Genomic DNA, 26709 nt, shown 5'->3' with positions numbered 1-26709 from the left:
ATTTTATACAATGTATCTATGTATCTAATTTGCATATTAATGTATCCTTGGGGCAACATGTAATGAAAAAAGAAGTGTAATAATGGGAGTTAGTAGTAATTGCCAAGATTTTCATAATAATATCTAATATTTCATAGAATTTCTTTCCATATTGTCACCCAAAATGCCTGATAAACATGATTTAATTCCTGGTGTGTAGCTTGCTAAATTATTGTAACACACTTAACATACAGGTATCTTTTAGATTGACAAAGGTAATAGTCTCTTTCTGATTTTCATTTCAGAAAATGTACGCATACCCCGTTTTTCGTCGCCAGTCAGCAACATCAAACCGTCTCCTCATGGCGCCATCGGCGGAGGCGAAACAACTTGAAAATGTGGTGTCTGGAAGGGCCAAATCGAAGGAGGAGGTGCTGGCAGAGGCAAGTACTTTTGTCTGCACAAACGGTGGAGATCCCAGTGACCAGTTTTTAGTACTGGCTCACTGCAAACTTCAGTTTGGGAAGTACCAGGGTCAGAGATTTAGATGGCTTCTGGAAAACTCTCTGGGGTACGCAGTGTATTTGGTGCTCAGCATTTCCAGTGAGAAAGCGCAGACAACCCCCCTGTCAGAAAATAAACAACTGTTCCTACAGTACACTTCTCATATTAGAGAGATGGCAGAAGAAGTAGAGAAGTATAAGAGGAAGCAGGAAATGCAAGCAGAAGCCCGGGCAACTGGAGACCAGGGCTGCTTGATGGTGGAGTTTGGTGACTTTCAGGGCCGGTCCATGAAGGATGTTTATGAAGACCAGAGCAAAGAGGCCGAAGCCCTCATCAGGTACCTGGTTAAGGCAGATGCCAGGCCCAACACCAACATGGCCATTTTCAAGGCGTATGTCCTGAAAAGACGGGCTTCTGATATGGGCACCAGTGTACATCAGCCTGCACGTCCACCTGCAGCCTCCAGTACCTCTGCACGTCCACCTGCAGCCATCCAAACTGGTTTACAGCAGACCGCCACTGTGAAAGCACTGTTGGCGCGTGGCAAACATATGTCTCCTTCACAGCTGGCAAAAAAAATAATGTCACCAGTAAAACCCTGTGAGTAGGAGTGTAAATATAGAATTTTCCCTACAGCAGTTCTACATGTATTCATTTATCGTCATGGCAAACTTGTCCACTTGTTGTTTCCAGATCCATTACTGCAGTCCACTTTACCTCCTCCGGCAGCAGAACCCCCAGCCAAACATTTGGCCCGAAAGCAGCTTTTCGCCACTGGTAAGTAAGCAACATCTTACATATGTTTGTCTCCATGTATTGATCACAGTAATAGTTTTAACATTTGTGCTCCAGGCACTTCCATTCCCACTGCTGAAGATGATGATGAGGAGCTGGTATTTGCTGCATCACAATGTGAAGCACAGCTAAACACAGGTGTGGCATATGACACAAATGCAAATATTATAAAAATGTTTTGTGGAAACCCACTGAGAATCATTATTTTTGAAAATAAATAAACATTTTTAAATATTTTTTGTTTACAATACAGAATTATGTGACATCATGCCTCAAGCGGGAGGCATTCTTTGAGTGCACTTCTTCCAATCCTTAAGGATGTCCAAAGGTGTCAGTGTATTTATTTGCGTTTCCGAACTTACCTGTTGCTAAACAATCACTGGATAACTTTTTCACACCGCTTGCTCTTCTCACTCACTCAACCTGAGCAGACAGGAGGGTGGAGATTCATTGTTCTAATTATTAGAGGAAAAGTTTTTCTTTATTGTGTCTGTGTGCATGCTTCATGTCTGTGGGCATCATACTTTTTTTACTGAATTCATCACGACTCATTTTCCTTCTTTCATTCCATCTAATCCTCATTCTCAAAGAGCTATATTGATCCAATATTCCTTACATCAATAAAGTGTACACTGTGTTCTTTGCTTCTTGACACTAATACCATTTTCTTCACTGTTATTCATAAATATAATCATAATTATTATTAATACTTGTCCAAAATTACTGCTTCGCCGGCTGTTTGTGGGCTGCATTTATGGCATATTACTATCAAATAACAGTCATCCTTATATTGTTTATGTTACTGTTCACTCAGAGGCCTGTGCCGGTCCGTCTCCATCAGCGGAAACAGCACAGACACCAGCTCTTCCTCATCATCAGCCACCAGCTGAGCTTCCTAGTCACTGGAAAGATCATCTTCCACCTTTCCAGCATGAGTGGATCCGGAACACACTGTTTAAGGCCAACATGCGAAACGGAAAGCCAGAAATAGTGTCCCAGCTGAAGCTTTGGTGGTATCCTCCTCAGCCCCCTTTAATAAACACCCAGCCACCCGCCTCACCTGACCTCTTCTTCTGTCGGCCCATTTTCTTATGGATGCCGCTAAAGATGTGGTTGTTTCCTCTTGTCTGCGTTCGTCCAGACTGTGGTAAGCACAGACTTACAGCAGCAGGACTTTACCGTACCGTGCGCAAGGTCTTAGACATTGATGGGTGGTATGACCTTGCCACTGAGTATCTGGAGTGCAAACGCTGCAAAAAGAAGTATCCAGCTTGGAACGAGGACATCTTAGGACAGCTGGATATGGGCCACCGTAGTCAGTTTCCAGCTTTGCTGACATACAGGTAATTCATAATGACAATCATTCATTATTAGGCGCTTTTATTTGTGTTATTTTTTCCAACCAAAGCATTTGCATGATTATACTGTTGTTTCCTTAGATACTCATGTGACAACCGGGTGGTGAGGATGATGAGGGAGAGGACACTGGGCAACAGTGTGACTCAGCTCTACAAGAAGCTGATGGAACAACACAGTGAGGCATGGACACAGCGTGTCCTGCAGTACCTGACTGCCTGTGAACCATTCACAAGGTCCTCCCTTGTGCAGCCTCCTGTGTTTGCTGAGCCTCCCCTTTTACCTGCCCTTCCTAAACCTAAGTGGCTGTTAGCTGTGTACGCCAGGGATGTTCTGGGGCGACTGGACGAGGTCAAGGCCAAGATAACATCTGTATTTGGCTGTGTTCTCAAGATGGACTCCACAAAAAAGGTATCACAGCCCTGTTTATATCCAGAAATTGTCCAGATATGGATATATGTGTGTGTACATAATGAACAGTTATGAGTTTTTATTTTGTTTAAAAAAAAATAATCTTTTTTTTCTTCAATAGGTCACAAAAAAACTTGCCGGTGCTGCTTCAGGAACAGCTGCCTGGTGCACAAATGTTGGTAACGAACACGGCCAAGTCCTTGTCTCTGTCCTAACAGCCGCCGAGGGACATGCACTGGACCCCATGGCAGCTGGCCTAATGAAACGCTACCGAGAGGCAGGAGAGGCATCCCCAAAGGTGATGTACGTGGACAGAGATTGCTGCAGTCAGCACGGCCAGTCTCAGGTGAAGGCCATGTTTTCGGAGTGGGATGAGCTTGAAGTGCGCCTGGACATCTGGCATTTCATGCGGCGATTTGCTGCAGGTGTCAGGACAGAGGCTCATCCGCTCTATGGGATCTTCATGGCACGTCTATCCATGTCCATATTCCAGTGGGATTCAGAGGATGTGGCTGCTCTTCGCCGTGCAAAGGAGGGTGAGCTGGCAGCAAAGAAGACTGGCTACATCTCAGAAAAGGCGGTCAGTGCTCGCATTAACCGGAGGGAGTTGGCACTGCACTGCCGGAGGAGGACCAGGGGGGAGGAGGAGACCACCATATTGATTGGGTCACTGATTGATCAGTTTGACAGTGCGGACGGGAAGGATACTCTGGGAGTTCCACTTCTGAACCATGAACGGATCCAGCAGATATGGAAAGAACAGCGGAAGCATGTACAGTGTATCCAAGACCCAGAGCACTTTCCGCTCTACATAAAGAAGGGGACACTGAAGAAAGGCGGTGTGGAGCTGTGCTGCTACAGGTGTGCTCGAGGCTCTACCTCCTTGGAGTCATTCCACCTCCACCTGAACCGTTTTATTCCAGGTATTACATTCATATGGATTACTAATTTTTCTGTAAAAAAATATAAGCACTGTAACTGCTTCCATTACGTTAAAGTAATGTCACATTAATAAATGTCACACTTTTACAGTTCTTTTCTGATGTCATAAAAGCATTGACAAAGCTGTCTTGCCTCACAAGTCACTAATAACTCTGGTTATAACGACAATAATTTTTTAATGTAATTACATAACTCTATTACATGTAACCAGACATAGCACCTCATGTGTAGTAAATATATTGTACATATGTGACATATAAAACCCTTTTTTATTTATTTAACTTTTAGGAACCAGTGCCAGTGATGCGCATTTTCAGGCCTATCTCCTTGAGGGCTTGATGCGTTGGAATGATGACCGGATGGAAGATGCCATAAAAAGATGCCATTTTATTCTTGTAGGTGAATTGCTAGGAATAGAGTACCTTTACAGCCAGACTGGCAAAACATTGACTCCAGTGCTCCAGAACCCAGAGGATGAAGACAGGCTGGTGGAGGAAATTGATGACCAAGACCTGCAAGATGAGGGGTTTGAGGAAGAGATCACGGAGGACATCACAGTTCCAGTGCTGTACGAGAATGACCCCTGCCATGATCTCGCAAACAGCCCCTCATCTTTGCCTCAGCCTCAGTCCCCAGCATCACTGGCTGATGTATCAATGGCTGACGTGTCACTGGCTGAGCCATCCACATCAACTAGAGAAGGACAGCAACTTGCCCCTGCCCCTTCAGTGTTGTCACAGCCATCTGACACTGGAAGCAGTCTCTCCGACGAGGCTCAGGTAAAACACTTTAAGGGCTTTATTTAATTTCAATCTCGTTTTATTCCACATATATTAACATTAATCTGAATTTACTAGGGATCAGTCATTGGGCCCGATGGCATTGCTGGGTGGGACAAGGTCCAGGATATGGCTGGTTACCTGGTTGGTCTTCGTGAGGCTCCTTACCTCACTGACCTGCAGGTGACAGAGGCCATCCTGCTGTGGACAGCTCTCCATGACATAGACAAACAGCGGGTCAACTATCAGCCTCGACATCAGCCTCAGCTGACACATGGACGCTTTAAGGCACCGAAGCGGTCCGGAGTCACACCAGGTGTGGAGAGTGTAAAACGGTGTCTGATTGGACATCCCGGGGGACCAGCACAGTGGCCCAGCACCAGCCGCTTGGTTGAGGCCATTTGTACAAAGCTGTGTGCTTTACACAAGTCGCCGACCAAGAAGGCTGGAGTTTGCACCCCCAGGTGGTCTAAAATCCTCTCGGATTACCACCACATCCGAGAGCTGGTGCTTAATAATCGCAGGCTGATGGATGAAACAATGATCCAGCTGTTTGAGCTAAACCAGAAGACACTCATTCAGTGGTAAGCAAGGCACATTATTTTCTTCAAATTAACTGAATACCTTTATAAACGTATATATAATACATGTAATTTATTTTCAGGTTTCAACGGCAGCAGAAAAAACAGGAAATGAGTGTCCTTGCTCAGGGACTGACTCCACCTGACCCAATTGCTGTGGCTGATACGCAGCTTCCTCCACCGAGGGAAAAATTGGATGAAGCGGCATCGACCTCACGCCCAAAACATACATTTATCCTTCCGCCAAATCGAGAAGGACAGGCTCCTCTTCTGCGACCAGGTCGACGGCCTGCTGCTGCCACCACCATGGTGTGCCCCATTGCACCTGCCCCCACAGCATCAGGAGTTGTGCAGCCCATTTCAGCACCTGGGTCATTGTCACTAGTCCTTAACCCAGACATGACCGTGTCAATGGTGATTCCACCTTCTGGTGCTTCAACATCCGGTGCAGGCCCAGCTCCACCTGCTCCTGTGTCTGCTGCTCCTGTGTCCCGTTACACCCAGAGGAACAGGCGCCGGCGGGCCCAGGAGACGGAAAGCGGAGTCCATAAGAGGAAGTATGTGCGAGGGGTAACCTTTAACATGTGCAGCAAATGTGGGCAGCCCAAAACCAAAGAGTTTGGCCATAGCCGATATGGAAATGCCACATTTTGCTTGTGTGCCTCAAATGGAAAATCTTTAGATGACTGGTTGGCAGAACAGCGCCAGCAAAATACAAGCCAAACTCCACCTCCTCAATAAACAATTTGCTTTTTTCCTGTATATATTTTGTATATATTACTGTACATGGTTCCACCCAGTCTTTCATATTGTCCTATATATATATATATATGTGTATATATGTGTGTTTGTGTCTGTGTACTCATTTCAGTATTTGTGTGTATTCATTTTAATATTTGTTTTTTTACATTTAAAGTGTCATTTAAATATTTGTGTATTCATTTTAATAAAACATCTGAAGTGTCATTTAAATATTTGTGTGTATTCATTTTAATAAAACATTTAAAGTGTCTTAAAATAATCTGATAAATCATATCAATCAAATCATATCCCTCACAAAAAACACATATTTGAAGAAACATTTTTATTCATTTTATTAAATCATAAACAACATGTAATATGCAATATTTTTTTTAAATAATATACACAAAAAAAACATTTAATAAAACATTTGAAGTGTCTTAAAACAAATCTAATAAATCATGTGAATCAAATCATATCCCTCCATTTTTATTCATTTTATTAAATAATCAACAACATGTAATATGCAATATTTAAAAATAATAATAATACACACAAAAAAATATAAATCAATATAATGATGTCATAGATAAATGAAGACGCAGGCGCAGTTGATCGCACGCAGAACACGGGTTCGAATCCAGTCCGCGGGGGGTGACTTGTTTCACATGTGACTAAAACTCCTTCATAACGCACAGGAATATAGCCCTAATAATGTTGCAGGGGAAATTCTTGGGCAAATTCTCGTTTTTTGCGTCTTTTTGGCTTGCGTGCGGGGGCGCAAAGATTGGGCCCCTTCTTTTGCGCAGCGAGCGCTCTACCATTTGAGCTAATTCCCCTCGACGATGTGGAGAGAAGGTGTCCATCGCACAGCATGTGTGAAAGTGCTGCAGCGTGGTTTCCAATGCCCACAAAGCAAAGAGACCGTATTTCCTCTGTGTCGGCAACTTTGCACTGGCTACCGTTTAGTTGTACATTTAATTAAACCTTTGTGCTTTAAGCCTTGCAAACGGAAATGTTTGCGGCCAGGCAGCAGCAGGAAGGATGTGTGTGTGTTAGCTCGTTGGTCTAGGGGTATGATTGCTCAGTTGCCTCGTGTGCAAAGAAGACAGCGGGTGTTATGTGAGAGTTTACATCAGCTCAAGTTTGCTGTGGCGCATGCATGGAATGTTCATGTTTTGTTCCGGGTGGTGGAGGCCTGTGTTCCAGAGAGGTCCTGCTCAAAACTCCTTTTAAAACACCATCGAGCATCTGCAATAGCTTCCGAGTTTGATCGAATGTGGATTTTGTTCTCATAAGGAGGGCACCAGTAACTTGTAACCTATCAGGCATCAGGTCAATCGATTTGGCATACGCCCATATGTACTAGCGTTTTTTTGTAGGTCAAGTTCCGGTTTGACAGACCCGAAACGGAACTTTAGCTCCGGGTTGTGATTGTGCATATTACTGGCCTGCTCTACTGGGTGAAATAGTATCCCCCAACAACATATATGGCTTAAACAAACAAAGTACACTCTGAGCCTGGCTCTAGGCTTAACCCTGACTTTACCCGCAAGACGCTATGCCAAGCCTGTGCGAAATGTGAGGCTTCGGATGACGGGCGCAATTTAGGCACGGATAAAAACCGCGACCAGCCCCAAGCAGCTCACAGCGGCTGCCCGGCTAGCTCAGTCGGTAGAGCATGAGACTCTTAATCTCAGGGTCGTGGGTTCGAGCCCCACGTTGGGCGTATCTATTAGCGTATCTACTCTGAATCCAGCGATCCGAGTTCAAATCTCGGTGGGACCTGCTTTTGCCAGGAATGTGCGCAGGACCTCGTCCGAAAAAAACTTTTCTGATTCCACCTAGCCTCATCGCTATCTGCCTCTCAGACGGCCAGAGACCAGCGTGTGGTGGTTCCATGGTGCAATGGTTAGCACTCTGGGCTTTGAATCCAGCGATCAGAGTTCAAATCTCAGTGGAAACTTTTTAACTTGTTTTGCGGAAGGGCGGGAAAAAACAGAGCTGATGCGCAACTGCTGATGTGGCGGTGAAACTGAACATCCCTTTGAAGTGAGCGTAAAAGGGCAGTACACCGCATGGAGAATGCGGGCATCGATCCCGCTACCTCTCGCATGCTAAGCGAGCGCTCTACCATTTGAGCTAATTCCCCTCGACGATGTGGAGAGAAGGTGTCCATCGCACAGCATGTGTGAAAGTGCTGCAGCGTGGTTTCCAATGCCCACAAAGCAAAGAGACCGTATTTCCTCTGTGTCGGCAACTTTGCACTGGCTACCGTTTAGTTGTACATTTAATTAAACCTTTGTGCTTTAAGCCTTGCAAACGGAAATGTTTGCGGCCAGGCAGCAGCAGGAAGGATGTGTGTGTGTTAGCTCGTTGGTCTAGGGGTATGATTGCTCAGTTGCCTCGTGTGCAAAGAAGACAGCGGGTGTTATGTGAGAGTTTACATCAGCTCAAGTTTGCTGTGGCGCATGCATGGAATGTTCATGTTTTGTTCCGGGTGGTGGAGGCCTGTGTTCCAGAGAGGTCCTGCTCAAAACTCCTTTTAAAACACCATCGAGCATCTGCAATAGCTTCCGACTTTGATCGAATGTGGATTTTGTTCTCATAAGGAGGGCACCAGTAACTTGTAACCTATCAGGCATCAGGTCAATCGATTTGGCATACGCCCATATGTACTAGCGTTTTTTTGTAGGTCAAGTTCCGGTTTGACAGACCCGAAACGGAACTTTAGCTCCGGGTTGTGATTGTGCATATTACTGGCCTGCTCTACTGGGTGAAATAGTATCCCCCAACAACATATATGGCTTAAACAAACAAAGTACACTCTGAGCCTGGCTCTAGGCTTAACCCTGACTTTACCCGCAAGACGCTATGCCAAGCCTGTGCGAAATGTGAGGCTCCGGATGACGGGCGCAATTTAGGCACGGATAAAAACCGCGACCAGCCCCAAGCAGCTCACAGCGGCTGCCCGGCTAGCTCAGTCGGTAGAGCATGAGACTCTTGATCTCAGGGTCGTGGGTTCGAGCCCCACGTTGGGCGTATCTATTAGCGTATCTACTCTGAATCCAGCGATCCGAGTTCAAATCTCGGCGGGACCTGCTTCTGCCAAGTTTGCTGTGGCGCGTGCATGGAATGTTCATGTTGTGTTCCGGGTGGTGGAGGCCTGTGTTCCAGAGTGGTCCTGCTCAAAACTCCTTTTAAAACACCATCGAGCATCTGCAATAGCTTCCGACTTTGATCGAATGTGGATTTTGTTCTCATAAGGAGGGCACCAGTAACTTGTAACCTATCAGGCATCAGGTCAATCGATTTGGCATACGCCCATATGTACTAGCGTTTTTTGTAGGTCAAGTTCTCACAAAGCAAAGAGACCGTATTTCCTCTGTGTCGGCAACTTTGCACTGGCTACCGTTTAGTTGTACATTTAATTAAACCTTTGTGCTTTAAGCCTGGCAAACGGAAATGTTTTCGGCCAGGCAGCAGCAGGAAGGACATGTGTGTGTTGGCTCGTTGGTCTAGGGGTATGATTCTCGCTTAGGGTGCGAGAGGTCCCGGGTTCAAATCCCGGACGAGCCCGTTCTCAGGCTTTGCTTTTAATCTCTTCAAGCTGACTAGGGCAACTAGGATATTCCTGGGAAATTGGGGATAAAAGGAGTCAGAGCGGGGCCGGTTAGCTCAGTTGGTTAGAGCGTGGTGCTAATAACGCCAAGGTCGTGGGTTCGATCCCCGTACTGGCCAAACTTTTGCTCTCTGGGACCCTCAGCTCTGCTCACCTCGAAAGTGACGGGCGGTCTCCCAGAAATCCCTGCTGGACAAACCATTTGCCAGTAGACCTGGCTGAAATAGCTCAGTTGGGAGAGCGTTAGACTGAAGATCTAAAGGTCCCTGGTTTGATCCCGGGTTTCGGCAGAGCAACCTGGTTCCTGTGTTTTTGGTCGAGGGTCTCCAGTGAGCAAACGTCATCTCCTGTTAACCTGATTCCACCTAGCCTCATCGCTATCTGCCTCTCAGACGGCCAGAGACCAGCGTGTGGTGGTTCCATGGTGTAATGGTTAGCACTCTGGGCTTTGAGTCCAGCGATCCGAGTTCAAATCTCGGTGGAACCTTTTTAGCTTGTTTTGCGGAAGGGCGGGAAAAAACAGAGCTGATGCGCAACTGCTGATGTGGCGGTGAAACTGGCACTCTAAAAGCCAGTCGAGATCGGGGAAACATGGGCTTAAAAAGAAAAGGCTTCACGTGCTCTTTGCTGTCGCGCTTCTGGGCTGAATGACTAAACACCTCTGCTGCCCCCTTATGGTACTTGCGTCCGCCCTGTCACTTAATAGGCGGCTCGTTGTAGGCAGTTCGTTGTCGCTGCGCGCCGCCCCCTAGATGATTTTTGGGGGGCCCGGGGCCGCACTGGGTCCCTCGGCCCCCACCCCATGATGCCCTGGGGCTTTGTCCCCCGCTCCTAGCCCCCCCATGGGCCCCTCCAGGGGCCCCCAAAGTCCGCACTGGTGAAGTTGCAAAATGCTGCAGTTCAGGGGTTCGCCACAAGGCGGCAGCACGGTCCAACGGGCAACCTACTCGACGTGCGTCGAATAGGTTGTGAGATGGCTTCCACGAAGTGCATATTCGTCCACCTTAGTGCATATTCTTCATCCTAGTATTCCTCACGTCCAACGAACAGCATATTCATCCACCTAGTCGCCTATTCTACACTAATTAAGGCCACGAAGTGCATATTCATCCACCTAAGTGCATATTCTTCATCCTAGTCTTCCTCACGTCCAACGAACAGCATATTCATCCACCTAGTCGCCTATTCTACACTAATTAAGGCCACGAAGTGCATATTCATCCACCTAAGTGCATATTCTTCATCCTAGTCTTCCTCACGTCCAACGAACAGCATATTCATCCACCTAGTCGCCTATTCTACACTAATTAAGGCCACGAAGTGCATATTCATTCACCTAAGTGCATATTCTTCATCCTAGTCTTCCTCACGTCCAACGAACAGCATATTCATCCACCTAGTCGCCTATTCTACACTAATTAAGGCCACGAAGTGCATATTCGTCCACCTAAGTGCATATTCTTCATCCTAGTCTTCCTCACGTCCAACGAACAGCATATTCATCCACCTAGGCGCCTATTCTACACTAATTAAGGCCACGAAGTGCATATTCATCCACCTAAGTGCATATTCTTCATCCTAGTCTTCCTCACGTCCAACGAACAGCATATTCATCCACCTAGTCGCCTATTCTACACTAATTAAGGCCACGAAGTGCATATTCATCCACCTAAGTGCGTATTCTTCATCCTAGTCTTCCTCACGTCCAACGAACAGCATATTCATCCACCTAGTCGCCTATTCTACACTAATTAAGGCCACGAAGTGCATATTCGTCCACCTAAGTGCATATTCTTAATCCTAGTCTTCCTCACGTCCAACGAACAGCATATTCATCCACCTAGGCGCCTATTCTACACTAATTAAGGCCACGAAGTGCATATTCATCCACCTAAGTGCATATTCTTCATCCTAGTCTTCCTCACGTCCAACGAACAGCATATTCATCCACCTAGTCCCCTATTCTACACTAATTAAGGCCACGAAGTGCATATTCATCCACCTAAGTGCATATTCTTCATCCTAGTCTTCCTCACGTCCAACGAACAGCATATTCATCCACCTAGGCGCCTATTCTACACTAAGTAAGGCCACGAAGTGCATATTCGTCCACCTAAGTGCATATTCTTCATCCTAGTCTTCCTCACGTCCAACGAACAGCATATTCATCCACCTAGTCGCCTATTCTACACTAATTAAGGCCACGAAGTGCATATTCGTCCACCTAAGTGCATATTCTTCATCCTAGTCTTCCTCACGTCCAACGAACAGCATATTCATCCACCTAGTCGCCTATTTTACACTAATTAAGGCCACGAAGTGCATATTCATCCACCTAAGTGCATATTCTTCATCCTAGTCTTCCTCACGTCCAACGAACAGCATATTCATCCACCTAGTCGCCTATTCTACACTAATTAAGGCCACGAAGTGCATATTCATCCACCTAAGTGCATATTCTTCATCCTAGTCTTCCTCACGTCCAACGAACAGCATATTCATCCACCTAGGCGCCTATTCTACACTAATTAAGGCCACGAAGTGCATATTCATCCACCTAAGTGCATATTCTTCATCCTAGTCTTCCTCACGTCCAACGAACAGCATATTCATCCACCTAGTCCCCTATTCTACACTAATTAAGGCCACGAAGTGCATATTCATCCACCTAAGTGCATATTCTTCATCCTAGTCTTCCTCACGTCCAACGAACAGCATATTCATCCACCTAGTCGCCTATTCTACACTAATTAAGGCCACGAAGTGCATATTCGTCCACCTAAGTGCCTAATCTTCATCCCTAGTCTTCCTCACGTCCAACGAACAGCCTATTTGTCCACCTAACAGCTTATTTTTCACCAGGTCGTCCCAGGGCCCCCAAACTTCAGATCCTGGTAGCCTAGGGGCCCCACTGCCACATACTGGGAGGACAGGTCTCTAGAGTTGAGGGAAAATTTTTGCACCCACCTAGGACCCTGAAACCCTAGATCATGAACCGGGGGCCCCTGGACTACCGCCGTGTCGAATTTGAAGCCCCTGCGACCTTTTGAACCCTGCTTTCCAGACATCCGTACTGCAACCTATTCGACGTAGACTTTCCGTTGACAGTTGGGCCAATTAAGCACGACAATACATTTAAGGCAAGGCAAGGCAAGGCAAGTTTATTTATATAGCACATTTCATACACAATGGTAATTCAAAGTGCTTTACATAGAAGAAATTAAAATAATCAAAACAAATGAGAATAATTAAAACAGTTTAGAATAAAAAATAAAGTACAGTAAAAAACAGTCGGACAAACAGTGGCACAGTGCTCATTCAGTTAATGCATAGCTAAACAGATGTGTTTTGAGTCTGGATTTGAATGTAACTACTGTAGGAGCACATCTGATCTCTTCTGGAAGCTGGTTCCAGCTGCGGCTGGCATAATAGCTAAAAGCAGACTCTCCTTGCTTAGAGTGAACCCCCTGGTGTTGTGCATAATTAATGGCTGTAATGTACATGAGTGTGTGGAGCTGTGTCCCCTGTGTGGCGTACAGTAGGTTCCACCCCATAAAAGCACTGTAGTTATGAAATATGACCCATTAATGCACAGTCCGGGAGGAAGCCTATAGGAGCTCTGTCGAATAAGTTGCTGACTGGACTTCACCACATAGTGTGAAATCCCCAAACCTTTACAGGATCTGACCCGCTGAAAAATGTCTAAGTCAGAAAGAGCATCCATCCTGTAACCTATTTGACGGTCTCCCTATAGGCTTCCCCCTGGACGGTCGAATATTATGCAAATTGTGCATAATTAATGGCTGTTATGTACATGAGTGTGTGGAGCTGTGTCCCCTGTGTGGCGTACATTCGGTTCCACCCCATAAAAGCACTGTAGTTATGAAATATGACCCATTAATGCACTGTCAGAGGGAAGCCTATAGGAGCTCTGTCGAATAAGTTGCTGACTGGACTTCACCACATAGTGTGAAATCCCCAAACCTTTACAGGATCTGACCCGCTGAAAATGTCTAAGTCAGAAAGAGCATCCATCCTGTAACCTATTTGACGGTCTCCCTATAGGCTTCCCCCTGGACGGTCGAATATTATGCAAATTGTGCATAATTAATGGCTGTTATGTACATGAGTGTGTGGAGCTGTGTCCCCTGTGTGGCGTACATTCGGTTCCACCCCATAAAAGCACTGTAGTTATGAAATATGACCCATTAATGCACTGTCAGGGGGAAGCCTATAGGAGCTCTGTCGAATAAGTTGCTGACTGGACTTCACCACATAGTGTGAAATCCCCAAACCTTTACAGGATCTGACCCGCTGAAAATGTCTAAGTCAGAAAGAGCATCCATCCTGTAACCTATTTGACGGTCTCCCTATAGGCTTCCCCCTGGACGGTCGAATATTATGCAAATTGTGCATAATTAATGGCTGTAATGTACATGAGTGTGTGGAGCTGTGTCCCCTGTGTGGCGTACATTCGGTTCCACCCCATAAAAGCACTGTAGTTATGAAATATGACCCATTAATGCACAGTCCGGGAGGAAGCCTATAGGAGCTCCGTCGAACAAGTTGCAGGTTGGCTCCAAACTTTGAACGGCTATAACTCGGGGACCCGGCTGCCTAGCGACACCAAACTCGGGGCATGGGTAGGGACCCATGGGCCCCACATGACCCAAGAGTATGGAGCCCAAAGTCGGCTTGGTTCCTGAGTTATGCCCGGTCAAAGATGGGAGTTTGACCGGGTGTATCTCGGAAACCACGCCGACTTTGAGCTCCAAACTCTGGGCATGGATAGGGACCCATGGGCCCCCTATGACCCAAGAGTATGGAGCCCAAAGTCGGCTTGGTTCCTGAGTTATGCCCGGTCAAAGATGGGAGTTTGACCGGGTGTATCTCGGAAACCACACCGACTTTGAGCTCCAAACTCCGGGCATGGATAGGGACCCATGGGCCCCCTATGACCCAAGAGTATGGAGCCCAAAGTCGGCTTGGTTCCTGAGTTATGCCCAGTCAAAGATGGGAGTTTGACCCGGTGTATCTCGGAAACCACGCCGACTTTGAGCTCCAAACTCCGGGCATGGGTAGGGGCACATGGGCCCTCTATGACCCAAGAGTATGGAGCCCAAAGTCGGCTTGGTTCCTGAGTTATGCCCGGTCAAAGATGGGAGTTTGACCGCTGAAAATGTCTAAGTCAGAAAGAGCATCCATCCTGTAACCTATTTGACGGTCTCCCTATAGGCTTCCCCCTGGACGGTCGAATATTATGCAAATTGTGCATAATTAATGGCTGTTATGTACATGAGTGTGTGGAGCTGTGTCCCCTGTGTGGCGTACAGTAGGTTCCACCTCATAAAAGCACTGTAGTTATGAAATATGACCCATTAATGCACTGTCAGGGGGAAGCCTATAGGAGCTCTGTCGAATAAGTTGCTGACTGGACTTCACCACATAGTGTGAAATCCCCAAACCTTTACAGGATCTGACCCGCTGAAAATGTCTAAGTCAGAAAGAGCATCCATCCTGTAACCTATTTGACGGTCTCCCTATAGGCTCCCCCCTGGACGGTCGAATATTATGCAAATTGTGCATAATTAATGGCTGTAATGTACATGAGTGTGTGGAGCTGTGTCCCCTGTGTGGCGTACATTCGGTTCCACCCCATAAAAGCACTGTAGTTATGAAATATGACCCATTAATGCACAGTCCGGGAGGAAGCCTATAGGAGCTCCGTCGAACAAGTTGCAGGTTGGCTCCAAATTTTGAACGGCTATAACTCGGGGACCCGGCCGCCTAGCGACACCAAACTCGGGGCATGGGTAGGGACCCATGGGCCCCACATGACCCAAGAGTATGGAGCCCAAAGTCGGCTTGGTTCCTGAGTTATGCCCGGTCAAAGATGGGAGTTTGACCGGGTGTATCTCGGAAACCACGCCGAATTTGAGCTCCAAACTCCGGGCATGGATAGGGACCCATGGGCACTCCATGACCCAAGAGTATGGAGCCCAAAGTCGGCTTGGTTCCTGAGTTATGCCCGGTCAAAGATGGGAGTTTGACCGGGTGTATCTCGGAAACCACGCCGACTTTGAGCTCCAAACTCCGGGAATGGGTAGGGGCACATGGGCCCCACATGACCCAAGAGTATGGAGCTCAAAGTCGGCTTGATTCTCGAGATCCATCCGGTTGAAAACAGCATCCATCCTGTAACCTATTTGACAGTCTCCCTATAGGCTTCCCCCTGGACGGTCGAATATTATGCAAATTGTGCATAATTAATGGCTGTAATGTACATGAGTGTGTGGAGCTGTGTCCCCTGTGTGGCGTATATTCGGTTCCACCCCATAAAAGCACTGTAGTTATGAAATATGTCCCATTAATGCACTGTCAGGGGGAAGCCTATAGGAGCTCTGTCGAATAAGTTGCTGACTGGACTTCACCACATAGTGTGAAATCCCCAAACCTTTACAGGATCTGACCCGCTGAAAATGTCTAAGTCAGAAAGAGCATCCATCCTGTAACCTATTTGACGGTCTCCCTATAGGCTTCCCCCTGGACGGTCGAATATTATGCAAATTGTGCATAATTAATGGCTGTAATGTACATGAGTGTGTGGAGCTGTGTCCCCTGTGTGGCGTACATTCGGTTCCACCCCATAAAAGCACTGTAGTTATGAAATATGACCCATTAATGCACTGTCAGGGGGAAGCCTATAGGAGCTCTGTCGAATAAGTTGCTGACTGGACTTCACCACATAGTGTGAAATCCCCAAACCTTTACAGGATCTGACCCGCTGAAAATGTCTAAGTCAGAAAGAGCATCCATCCTGTAACCTATTTGACGGTCTCCCTATAGGCTTCCCCCTGGACGGTCGAATATTATGCAAATTGTGCATAATTAATGGCTGTAATGTACATGAGTGTGTGGAGCTGTGTCCCCTGTGTGGCGTACATTCGGTTCCACCCCATAAAAGCACTGTAGTTATGAAATATGACCCATTAATGCACAGTCCGGGAGGAAGCCTATAGGAGCTCCGTCGAACAAGTTGCAGGTTGGCTCCAAACTTTGAACGGCTATAACTCGGGGACCCGGCCGCCTAGCGACACCAAACTCGGGGCATGGGTAGGGACCCATGGGCCCCACATGACCCAAGAGTATGGAGCCCAAAGTCGGCTTGGTTCCTGAGTTATGCCCGGTCAAAGATGGGAGTTTGACCGGGTGTATCTCGGAAACCACGCCGACTTTGAGCTCCAAACTCTGGGCATGGATAGGGACCCATGGGCCCCCTATGACCCAAGAGTATGGAGCCCAAAGTCGGCTTGGTTCCTGAGTTATGCCCGGTCAAAGATGGGAGTTTGACCGGGTGTATCTCGGAAACCACGCCGACTTTGAGCTCCAAACTCCGGGCATGGATAGGGACCCATGGGCCCCCTATGACCCAAGAGTATGGAGCCCAAAGTCGGCTTGGTTCCTGAGTTATGCCCGGTCAAAGATGGGAGTTTGACCGGGTGTATCTCGGAAACCACGCCGACTTTGAGCTCCAAACTCCGGGCATGGGTAGGGGCACATGGGCCCCACATGACCCAAGAGTATGGAGCCCAAAGTCGGCTTGGTTCCTGAGTTATGCCCGGTCAAAGATGGGAGTTTGACCGCTGAAAATGTCTAAGTCAGAAAGAGCATCCATCCTGTAACCTATTTGACGGTCTCCCTATAGGCTTCCCCCTGGACGGTCGAATATTATGCAAATTGTGCATAATTAATGGCTGTAATGTACATGAGTGTGTGGAGCTGTGTCCCCTGTGTGGCGTACAGTAGGTTCCACCCCATAAAAGCACTGTAGTTATGAAATATGACCCATTAATGCACTGTCAGGGGGAAGCCTATAGGAGCTCCGTCGAACAAGTTGCAGGTTGGCTCCAAACTTTGAACGGCTATAACTCGGGGACCCGGCCGCCTAGCGACACCAAACTCGGGGCATGGATAGGGACCCATGGGCCCCCTATGACCCAAGAGTATGGAGCCCAAAGTCGGCTTGTTTCCTGAGTTATGCCCGGTCAAAGATGGGAGTTTGACCGGGTGTATCTCGGAAACCACGCCGACTTTGAGCTCCAAACTCGGGGCATGGATAGGGACCCATGGGCCCCCTATGACCCAAGAGTATGGAGCCCAAAGTCGGCTTGGTTCCTGAGTTATGCCCGGTCAAAGATGGGAGTTTGACCGGGTGTATCTCGGAAACCACGCCGACTTGGAGCTCCAAACTCCGGGTGTGGGTAGGTACACATGGGCCCCCTATGACCCCAGAGTATGGATCCCCAACTCGGCTTGGTTCCCGAGATATGGCAACTTCCTGTGGAATTTTGACCGGGTGTATCTCGGAAACCAAGCCGACATGGAGCTCCAAACTCCGGGTGTCGGTAGGTACCCATGGGCCCCCCATGACCCCAGACTATGGAGCCCCAAGTCGGCTTGGTTCTTCAGTTACGCCTGGTCAAAGATGGGACTTTGACCGGGTGTATCTCGGAAACCACGCCGACTTGGAGCTCCAAACTCCGGGTGTGGGTAGGTACCCATGGGCCCCCCATGACCCAAGAGTATGGAGCCCCAAGTCGGCTTAACTCCCGAGATATGGCAACTTCCTGTGGGATTTTGACCGGGTGTATCTCGGAAACCACGCCGACTTGGAGCTCCAAACTCCGGGTGTGGGTAGGTACGTTACTCACTGGCCTTCAACACATGTGTTGAATTACGGGGATTCACCGGCTGAAAATGTCTAAGTCAGAAACAGCATCCAACCTTCAACCTATTTGACGGCAGCCCTATAGGCGTTCTGTTGACAGTTGAAAATGATGCAAATTGTGTATAATTAAAGGCTGAAATGTACATGAGTGTGTTTTGTAGTGTCCCTTGTGTGCTATACATTAGGTTTCACCTCAAAAAACCACTGTAATTATGAAATATGACCCATTAATGCACAGTCCAGGAGGAAGCCTATAGGGGCTCTGTCGAATTAGTGACAGGTGGGCTCCAAACTTTGAAAAGCTATAACTCGGGGACAGGGCGGCCTAGCGACACCAAACTCGGGTCAAAGTAAGGTCCCCAGGGGCCCTTTCCAACACGCCCTAGCCCGAGCTTCTAGCGCCCCCACAGGCCGAGATACGGGGGCCAACAGGAAAGGGTGCACTTCAGAAGGAAGGGTCCTAGAGGCTCGGGACTCTGGGGTCTGAGAGGGCCCCTAGGGCCCCCTCACTGCCCCAAAGGACGATCCGCTGGGGCCCGTCATTTCCGAGATATCGACCGTTTTGTCCAAAAGTCCCTTATGTGTAACCGGGTGTATCATGGGAGTTAAGCCGAGTTGGAGCTCCAAGATCCGTGCATGAGGGGGGCCCGTAGGGACCCTTCAGACCCCACCGTTTCCAGCTTCTGGGCCTTTCTGTTTCTGAGATACGGCCACTTCCTGTCCAGCTTTGACCGTGTGTACCTCGGAAACCACGCCGACTTGGAGCTCCAAACTCTGGGTGTCGGTAGGGACCCATGGGCCCCCCATGACCCCAGAGTATGAAGCCCCAAGTCGGCTTGGTTCCCGATATATGGCAACTTCCTGTGAGATTTTGACCGGTTGTATCTCGGAAACCACGCCAACTTGGAGCTCCAAACTCCGGGTGTGGGTAGGTACCCATGGGCCCCCCAGGACCCCAGAGTATGGAGCCCCAAGTCGGCTTGGTTCCCGAGATATGGCAACTTCCTGTGGAATTTTGACCGGGTGTATCTCGGAAACCAAGCCGACTTGGAGCTCCAAACTCCGGGTATGGGTAGGTACGTTACTCACTGGCCTTCAACACATGTGTTGAATTACGGGGATTCACCGGCTGAAAATGTCTAAGTCAGAAACAGCATCCAACCTGCAACCAATTTGACGGCAGCCCTATAGGCGGTCTGTTGACAGTTGAAAATGATGCAAATTGTGTATAATTAAAGGCTGAAATGTACATGAGTGTGTTGTGTAGTGTCCAGTGTTTGGTATACAGTTGGTTTCACCTCAAAAAACCACTGTAATTATGAAATATGACCCATTAATGTACAGTCCAGGAGGAAGCCTATAGGGGCTCTGTCGAATTAGTTACAGGTCGGCTTGGTTCTTGAGATACACCCGGTCAAAATCAGCATCCAACCTGTTTTATTTCCAGAATGTATCATTTAAAGTAAGTCACTATCTACAGCATGTGCAAATCACTGCTCTGTGTCTTACTTGAAAATATATTAGAGAACTAAATGTATAATTTAAAGTAAATCACTATGCAATGCATGTTCAAACACTGCATTAAACAGTGTCTTCCTTGAAAATATACTGGAGACCAGAATGTGTAATTTAAAGTAAGTCACTATGCAATGCTTGGAAAATCACTGCATTTAAACAGTGTCTTACTTGAAAATATACTAGGGGCTTGGATGTAATTTTGAGGTAACTGCATAGTGGTTTCAAGTTACATTCCAACTGATATGGCTTCTGCAAGCATACAAAATTGACAACAAGGCAGAGAGAAAGCTTCTCCTGTCACTGGAATCCGGGAGGGTCAACATCCAGAGTTGCATTTGCCCAGTTGCTGGCTGTGGCAAGGCAACAACCCGGATTGACCTAGTATAAATTCACGCCCCTAGTGCCCCCTCACTGCCCGAGATACGGGGGCCAACAGGAAAGGGTGCACTTCAGAAGGAAGGGTCCTAGAGGCTCGGGACTCTGGGGTCTGAGAGGGCCCCTAGGGCCCCCTCACTGCCCCAAAGGACGATCCGCTGGGGCCCGTCATTTCCGAGATATCGACCGTTTTGTCCAAAAGTCCCTTATGTGTAACCGGGTGTATCATGGGAGTTAAGCCGAGTTGGAGCTCCAAGATCCGTGCATGAGGGAAGCGCGTAGGGACCCTTCAGACCCCACCGTTTCCAGCTTCTGGGCCTTTCTGTTTCTGAGATACGGCCACTTCCTGTCCAGCTTTGACCGTGTGTACCTCGGAAACCACGCCGATTTGGAGCTCCAAACTCCGGGTGTCGGTAGGTACCCATGGGCCCCCCATGACCCCAGAGTATGAAGCCCCAAGTCGGCTTGGTTCCCGATATATGGCAACTTCCTGTGAGATTTTGACCGGTTGTATCTCGGAAACCACGCCGACTTGGAACTCCAAACTCCGGGTGTGGGTAGGTACCCATGGGCCCCCCAGGACCCCAGAGTATGGAGCCCCAAGTCGGCTTGGTTCCCGAGATATGGCAACTTCCTGTGGAATTTTGACCGGGTGTATCTCGGAAACCAAGCCGACTTGGAGCTCCAAACTCCGGGCGTGGGTAGGTACCCATGGGCCCCCCATGACCCCAGAGAATGGAGCCCAAAGTCGGCTTGGTTCTTGAGATACACCCGGTCAAAATCAGCATCCAAGATGTAGCTTAATAAGTTACTCATTGGCCTTCCACACATGTGTTGAATTACGGGGATTCACCGGCTGAAAATTTCTAAGTCAGAAACAGTATCCAACCAGCAACTTATTTGACGCGGTCCCTATAGGCTGTCAGTTGACAGTGTAATATTATGCAAATTGTGCATAATTAATGGGTTAAATGTACATGAGTGTGTTGTGTAGTGTCCCTTGTGTGCTATACATTAGGTTTCACCTCATAAAACCACTGTAATTATGAAATATGACCCATTAATGTACAGTCCAGGAGGAAGCCTATAGGGGCTCTGTCGAATAAGTTACAGGTGTGCTTCGAACTTTGAACGGCTATAACTCGGGGACCAAGCGGCCTAGCGACACCAAACTCGGGTCAAAGTAAGGTCCCTAGGGGCCCTTTCCAACGCACCCTAGTCCGAGCTTCTAGCGCCCCCACGGGCCGAGATACGGGGGCCAACAGGAAAGGGTGCACTTCAGAAGGAAGGGTCCTAGAGGCTCGGGACTCTGGGGTCTGGGAGGGCGCCTAGGGCCCCCTCACTGCCCCAAAGGACGATCCGCTGGGGCCCGTCATTTCCGAGATATCGACCGTTTTGTCCAAAAGTCCCTTATGTATAACCGGGTGTATCATGGGAGTTAAGCCGAGTTGGAGCTTCAAATTCCGTGCATGAGGGGGGCCCGTAGGGACTCTTCAGACCCCACCGTTTCCAGCTAATGGGACCTTCCGTTTCTGAGATACGGCAACTTCCTGTAGGACTTTGACCGTGTGTATCTCGGAAACCACGCCGACTTGGAGCTCCAAACTCCGGGCGTGGGTAGGGACCCATGGTCCCCCCATGACCCAAGAGTATGGAGCCCCAAGTCGGCTTAGTTCCCGAGATATGGCGACTTCCTGTGTGATTTTGACCGGGTGTATCTCGGAAACCACGCCGACTTGGAGCTCCAAACTCCGGGCGTGGGTAGGGACCCATGGGCCCCCCATGACCCAAGAGTATGGAGCCCCAAGTCGGCTTGGTTCCCGAGATATGGCGACTTCCTGTGGAACTTTGACCGGGTGTATCTCGGAAACCACGCCGACTTGGAGTTCCAAACTCCGGGCGTGGGTAGGGACCCTTAGGCCCCCCATGACCCCCGAGTATGGAGCCGAAAGTCGGCTTGGTTCTTGAGATACACCCGGTCAAAATCAGCATCCAACCTGTAGCTCAATAAGTTACTCATTGGCCTTCCACACATGTGTTGAATTACGGGGATTCACCGGCTGAAAATGTCTAAGTCAGAAACAGCAACCAACCTGCAACCTATTTGACGGCAGCCCTATAGGCGGTCTGTTGACAGTTCAATTTTATGCAAATTGTGTATAATTAAAGGCTGAAATGTACATGAGTGTGTTGTGTAGTGTCCCTTGTGTGCTATACATTAGGTTTCACCTCATAAAACCACTGTAATTATGAAATATGACCCATTAATGTACAGTCCAGGAGGAAGCCTATAGGGGCTCTGTCGAATAAGTTACAGGTGTGCTTCGAACTTTGAACGGCTATAACTCAGGGACCAAGCGGCCTAGCGACACCAAACTCGGGTCAAAGTAAGGTCCCTAGGGGCCCTTTCCAACGCACCCTAGTCCGAGCTTCTAGCGCCCCCACGGGCCGAGATACGGGGGCCAACAGGAAAGGGTGCACTTCAGAAGGAAGGGTCCTAGAGGCTCGGGACTCTGGGGTCTGGGGGGGCGCCAAGGGCCCCCTCACTGCCCCAAAGGACGATCCGCTGGGGCCCGTCATCTCCGAGATATCGACCGTTTTGTCCAAAAGTCCCTTATGAATAACCGGGTGTATCATGGGAGTTAAGCCGAGTTGGAGCTTCAAATTCCGTGCATGAGGGGGGCCCGTAGGGACTCTTCAGACCCCACCGTTTCCAGCTGCTGGGACCTTCTGTTTCTGAGATACGGCAACTTCCTGTAGGACTTTGACCGTGTGTATCTCGGAAACCACGCCGACTTGGAGCTCCAAACTCCGGGCGTGGGTAGGGACCCATGGTCCCCCCATGACTCAAGAGTATGGAGCCCCAAGTCGGCTTGGTTCCCGAGATATGGCGACTTCCTGTGTGATTTTGACCGGGTGTATCTCGGAAACCACGCCGACTTGGAGCTCCAAACTCCGGGCGTGGGTAGGGACCCATGGGCCCCCCCTGACCCAAGAGTATGGAGCCCCAAGTCGGCTTGGTTCCCGAGATATGGCGACTTCCGGTGGAACTTTGACCGGGTGTATCTCGGAAACCACGCCGACTTGGAGTTCCAAACTCCGGGCGTGGGTAGGGACCCTTAGGCCCCCCATGACCCCCGAGTATGGAGCCGAAAGTCGGCTTGGTTCTTGAGATACACCCGGTCAAAATCAGCATCCAACCTGTAGCTCAATAAGTTACTTATTGGCCTTCCACACATGTGTTGAATTACGGGGATTCACCGGCTGAAAATGTCTAAGTCAGAAACAGCAACCAACCTGCAACCTATTTGACGGCAGCCCTATAGGCGGTCTGTTGACAGTTCAATTTTATGCAAATTGTGTATAATTAAAGGCTGAAATGTACATGAGTGTGTTGTGTAGTGTCCCTTGTGTGCTATACATTAGGTTTCACCTCATAAAACCACTGTAATTATGAAATATGACCCATTAATGTACAGTCCAGGAGGAAGCCTATAGGGGCTCTGTCGAATAAGTTACAGGTGTGCTTCGACTTTGAACGGCTATAACTCGGGGACCAAGCGGCCTAGCGACACCAAACTCGGGTCAAAGTAAGGTCCCTAGGGGCCCTTTCCAACGCACCCTAGTCCGAGCTTCTAGCGCCCCCACGGGCCGAGATACGGGGGCCAACAGGAAAGGGTGCACTTCAGAAGGAAGGGTCCTAGAGGCTCGGGACTCTGGGGTCTGGGAGGGCGCCTAGGGCCCCCTCACTGCCCCAAAGGACGATCCGCTGGGGCCCGTCATTTCCGAGATATCGACCGTTTTGTCCAAAAGTCCCTTATGTATAACCGGGTGTATCATGGGAGTTAAGCCGAGTTGGAGCTTCAAATTCCGTGCATGAGGGGGGCCCGTAGGGACTCTTCAGACCCCACCGTTTCCAGCTGCTGGGACCTTCCGTTTCTGAGATACGGCAACTTCCTGTAGGACTTTGACCGTGTGTATCTCGGAAACCACGCCGACTTGGAGCTCCAAACTCCGGGCGTGGGTAGGGACCCATGGTCCCCCCATGACTCAAGAGTATGGAGCCCCAAGTCGGCTTGGTTCCCGAGATATGGCGACTTCCTGTGTGATTTTGACCGGGTGTATCTCGGAAACCACGCCGACTTGGAGCTCCAAACTCCGGGAGTGGGTAGGGACCCATGGGCCCCCCATGACCCAAGAGTATGGAGCCCCAAGTCGGCTTGGTTCCCGAGATATGGCGACTTCCTGTGGAACTTTGACCGGGTGTATCTCGGAAACCACGCCGACTTGGAGTTCCAAGCTCCGGGCGTGGGTAGGGACCCTTTGGCCCCCCATGACCCCCGAGTATGGAGCCGAAAGTCGGCTTGGTTCCTGAGTTATGCCCGGTCAAAGATGGGAGTTTGACCGGGTGTATCTCGGAAACCACGCCGACTTTGAGCTCCAAACTCCGGGCATGGGTAGGGGCACATGGGCCCCACATGACCCAAGAGTATGGAGCTCAAAGTCGGCTTGGTTCTCGAGATCCATCCGGTTAAAAAAACAGCATCCATCCTGTAACCTATTTGACGGGTGCCCTATAGGCTTCCCCACGGACAGTTGAGTATTATGCTAATTTTTCATAAATAATAGCTGAAATGTACATCCGTGTGTTGTGGTGTGTCCCCTGTGTGGTGTACAGTAGGTTTGACCACATACAACCACTGTAATTATGAAATATGACCTTTTATTGTAATGCATCCTCCCTGTGACTTATCTGTAAAAGCCCTTTTAGGGCAATTTTGCCCCGCCCTGGGGCCCCTGGAGGGTCTCCGGAGACGGGACCACCGTCCCCGGGCTCAGGGGGTGAGGCCGCATCGAACCATATGCGTCGTTTGGGGGCCAAACATTTTTTAGGGGCCGGCGCGCAGCGCTTAGGGATTCGCGTCAACGGGCTGTCATTTAAGTTATTCCATGGTGTCATATACCATATATAGCACTAGGACTAATATGCAGTCTGTGGATTTTTGCTAGTTCATATAAGTTGCCATATGGTGCAATAGTGGGACAAAGGGATGAAAAGGCACCATTCCGGATCCTAGGTCTAACGTATATGAATGGTTTCCCCTCAGTATTTGGTTTACGGAACCGTATGCACTTCGTAGGATGTTTTTTCCACCACCAGGGGGCCAGGTTCCCTATTCGTGTCCCCCGAAGTGCCTAAAGTGCGCCTATTCCTAATAACTATGTCCAACTAGCAGCCTATTCATCCACCTAGGCGCCTATTCTTCATGAATTCGTCCACCTAGCAGCCTAAAGTGCCACCTAAGTGACTACTCTTCACCTTGGTTTTCCTCTCATCCGGCGAACAGCCTATTCATCCACCTAGGCGCTTATTCTTCATGAATTCGTCCACCTAGCAGCCTAAAGTGACACCTAAGTGACTACTCTTCACCGTGGTCTTCCTCTCATCCGGCGAACAGCCTATTCATCCACCTAGGCACCTATTTTTCAGTAATTCGTCCACCTAGCAGCCTTAAGTGCCACCTAAGTGACTACTCTTCACCGTGGTCTTCCTCTCATCCGGCGAACAGCCTATTCATCCACCTAGGCGCTTATTCTTCATGAATTCGTCCACCTAGCAGCCTAAAGTGCCACCTAAGTGACTACTCTTCACCGTGGTCTTCCTCTCATCCGGCGAACAGCCTATTCATCCAACTAGGCGCCTATTCTTCATGAATTCGTCCACCTAGTAATAATAATAATAATAATAATAATATTTATTTATAGAGCACGTTTAAAAACAGCCAGGGCTGACCAAAGTGCTGTACAAAGCAGAAAAAATAATGCACAGGACAATAAAAAATAAGCTATTAACAATCAGGGAGAATTAAAAGCAAGAGAAAATAAAAAAGTCTTTAAAGAAGATTTAAATATGGAGACGGAGGGAGCCAGTCTGATATAGAGAGGCAGACTGTTCCAAAGTTTTGGGCCAGCAGTGGCAAAAGCACGGTCGCCTCGTTTTTTGAGTCTGGATCTAGGCACGATAAGAAGGCAGTGGTCACTGGATCTCAAGGCACGAGAAGGTTTGTACAGACGGAGCAGATCGGTCAGGTACTGAGGGGCCGAATTGTTAAGAGCTTTATACACAAAAAGTAAAATTTTAAAATCAATTCTAAATTTGACAGGTAGCCAATGAAGTTTGATTAAGATGTGCATCAGCGTCCAGGTTGTGTAGGGTAGAATTAGATTCCAGGGAGTTTCGCACATCATGATAGGCTGTGGAAAAATCTTCACTGGAGCGTTGATTAAGACAGCGTGTTAAACGTGCCAGCGATGGATTTTTAAGTGTGCGTCCAGGCAGAGGAACAGTAAAAAGTACAGGCATGTGGTCAGAGAAAG

The 26709-nt window shown here is 48.5% G+C and overlaps 5 non-coding genes across 5 annotated transcripts; 4 read left to right on the top strand and 1 right to left on the bottom strand.

Moving 5' to 3' along the window:
- Positions 1-8167: 8167 nt before the first annotated feature.
- trnaa-agc (transfer RNA alanine (anticodon AGC)) lies at positions 8168-8240 on the bottom strand. The gene has a single exon. It is a non-coding gene; the product is annotated as a tRNA-Ala (tRNA).
- Positions 8241-9595: 1355 nt separating this feature from the next.
- trnap-agg (transfer RNA proline (anticodon AGG)) lies at positions 9596-9667 on the top strand. Its single transcript has one exon. It is a non-coding gene; the product is annotated as a tRNA-Pro (tRNA).
- Positions 9668-9755: 88 nt separating this feature from the next.
- Positions 9756-9829, top strand: trnai-aau (transfer RNA isoleucine (anticodon AAU)). The gene has a single exon. It is a non-coding gene; the product is annotated as a tRNA-Ile (tRNA).
- A 98-nt stretch (positions 9830-9927) lies between these two features.
- trnaf-gaa (transfer RNA phenylalanine (anticodon GAA)) lies at positions 9928-10000 on the top strand. Its single transcript has one exon. It is a non-coding gene; the product is annotated as a tRNA-Phe (tRNA).
- A 125-nt stretch (positions 10001-10125) lies between these two features.
- Positions 10126-10197, top strand: trnaq-uug (transfer RNA glutamine (anticodon UUG)). Its single transcript has one exon. It is a non-coding gene; the product is annotated as a tRNA-Gln (tRNA).
- Positions 10198-26709: the final 16512 nt, after the last annotated feature.

Source organism: Rhinichthys klamathensis, unplaced genomic scaffold, assembly GCF_029890125.1.
Source record: "Rhinichthys klamathensis goyatoka isolate OS25496 unplaced genomic scaffold, OSU_Roscu_1.1 h1tg000176l_1, whole genome shotgun sequence".
Taxonomy (NCBI): Eukaryota; Metazoa; Chordata; class Actinopteri; order Cypriniformes; family Leuciscidae; genus Rhinichthys; species Rhinichthys klamathensis.
Note: the sequence above shows the minus strand (reverse complement) of the source record. Positions and strands in the feature narration are given on the sequence as shown.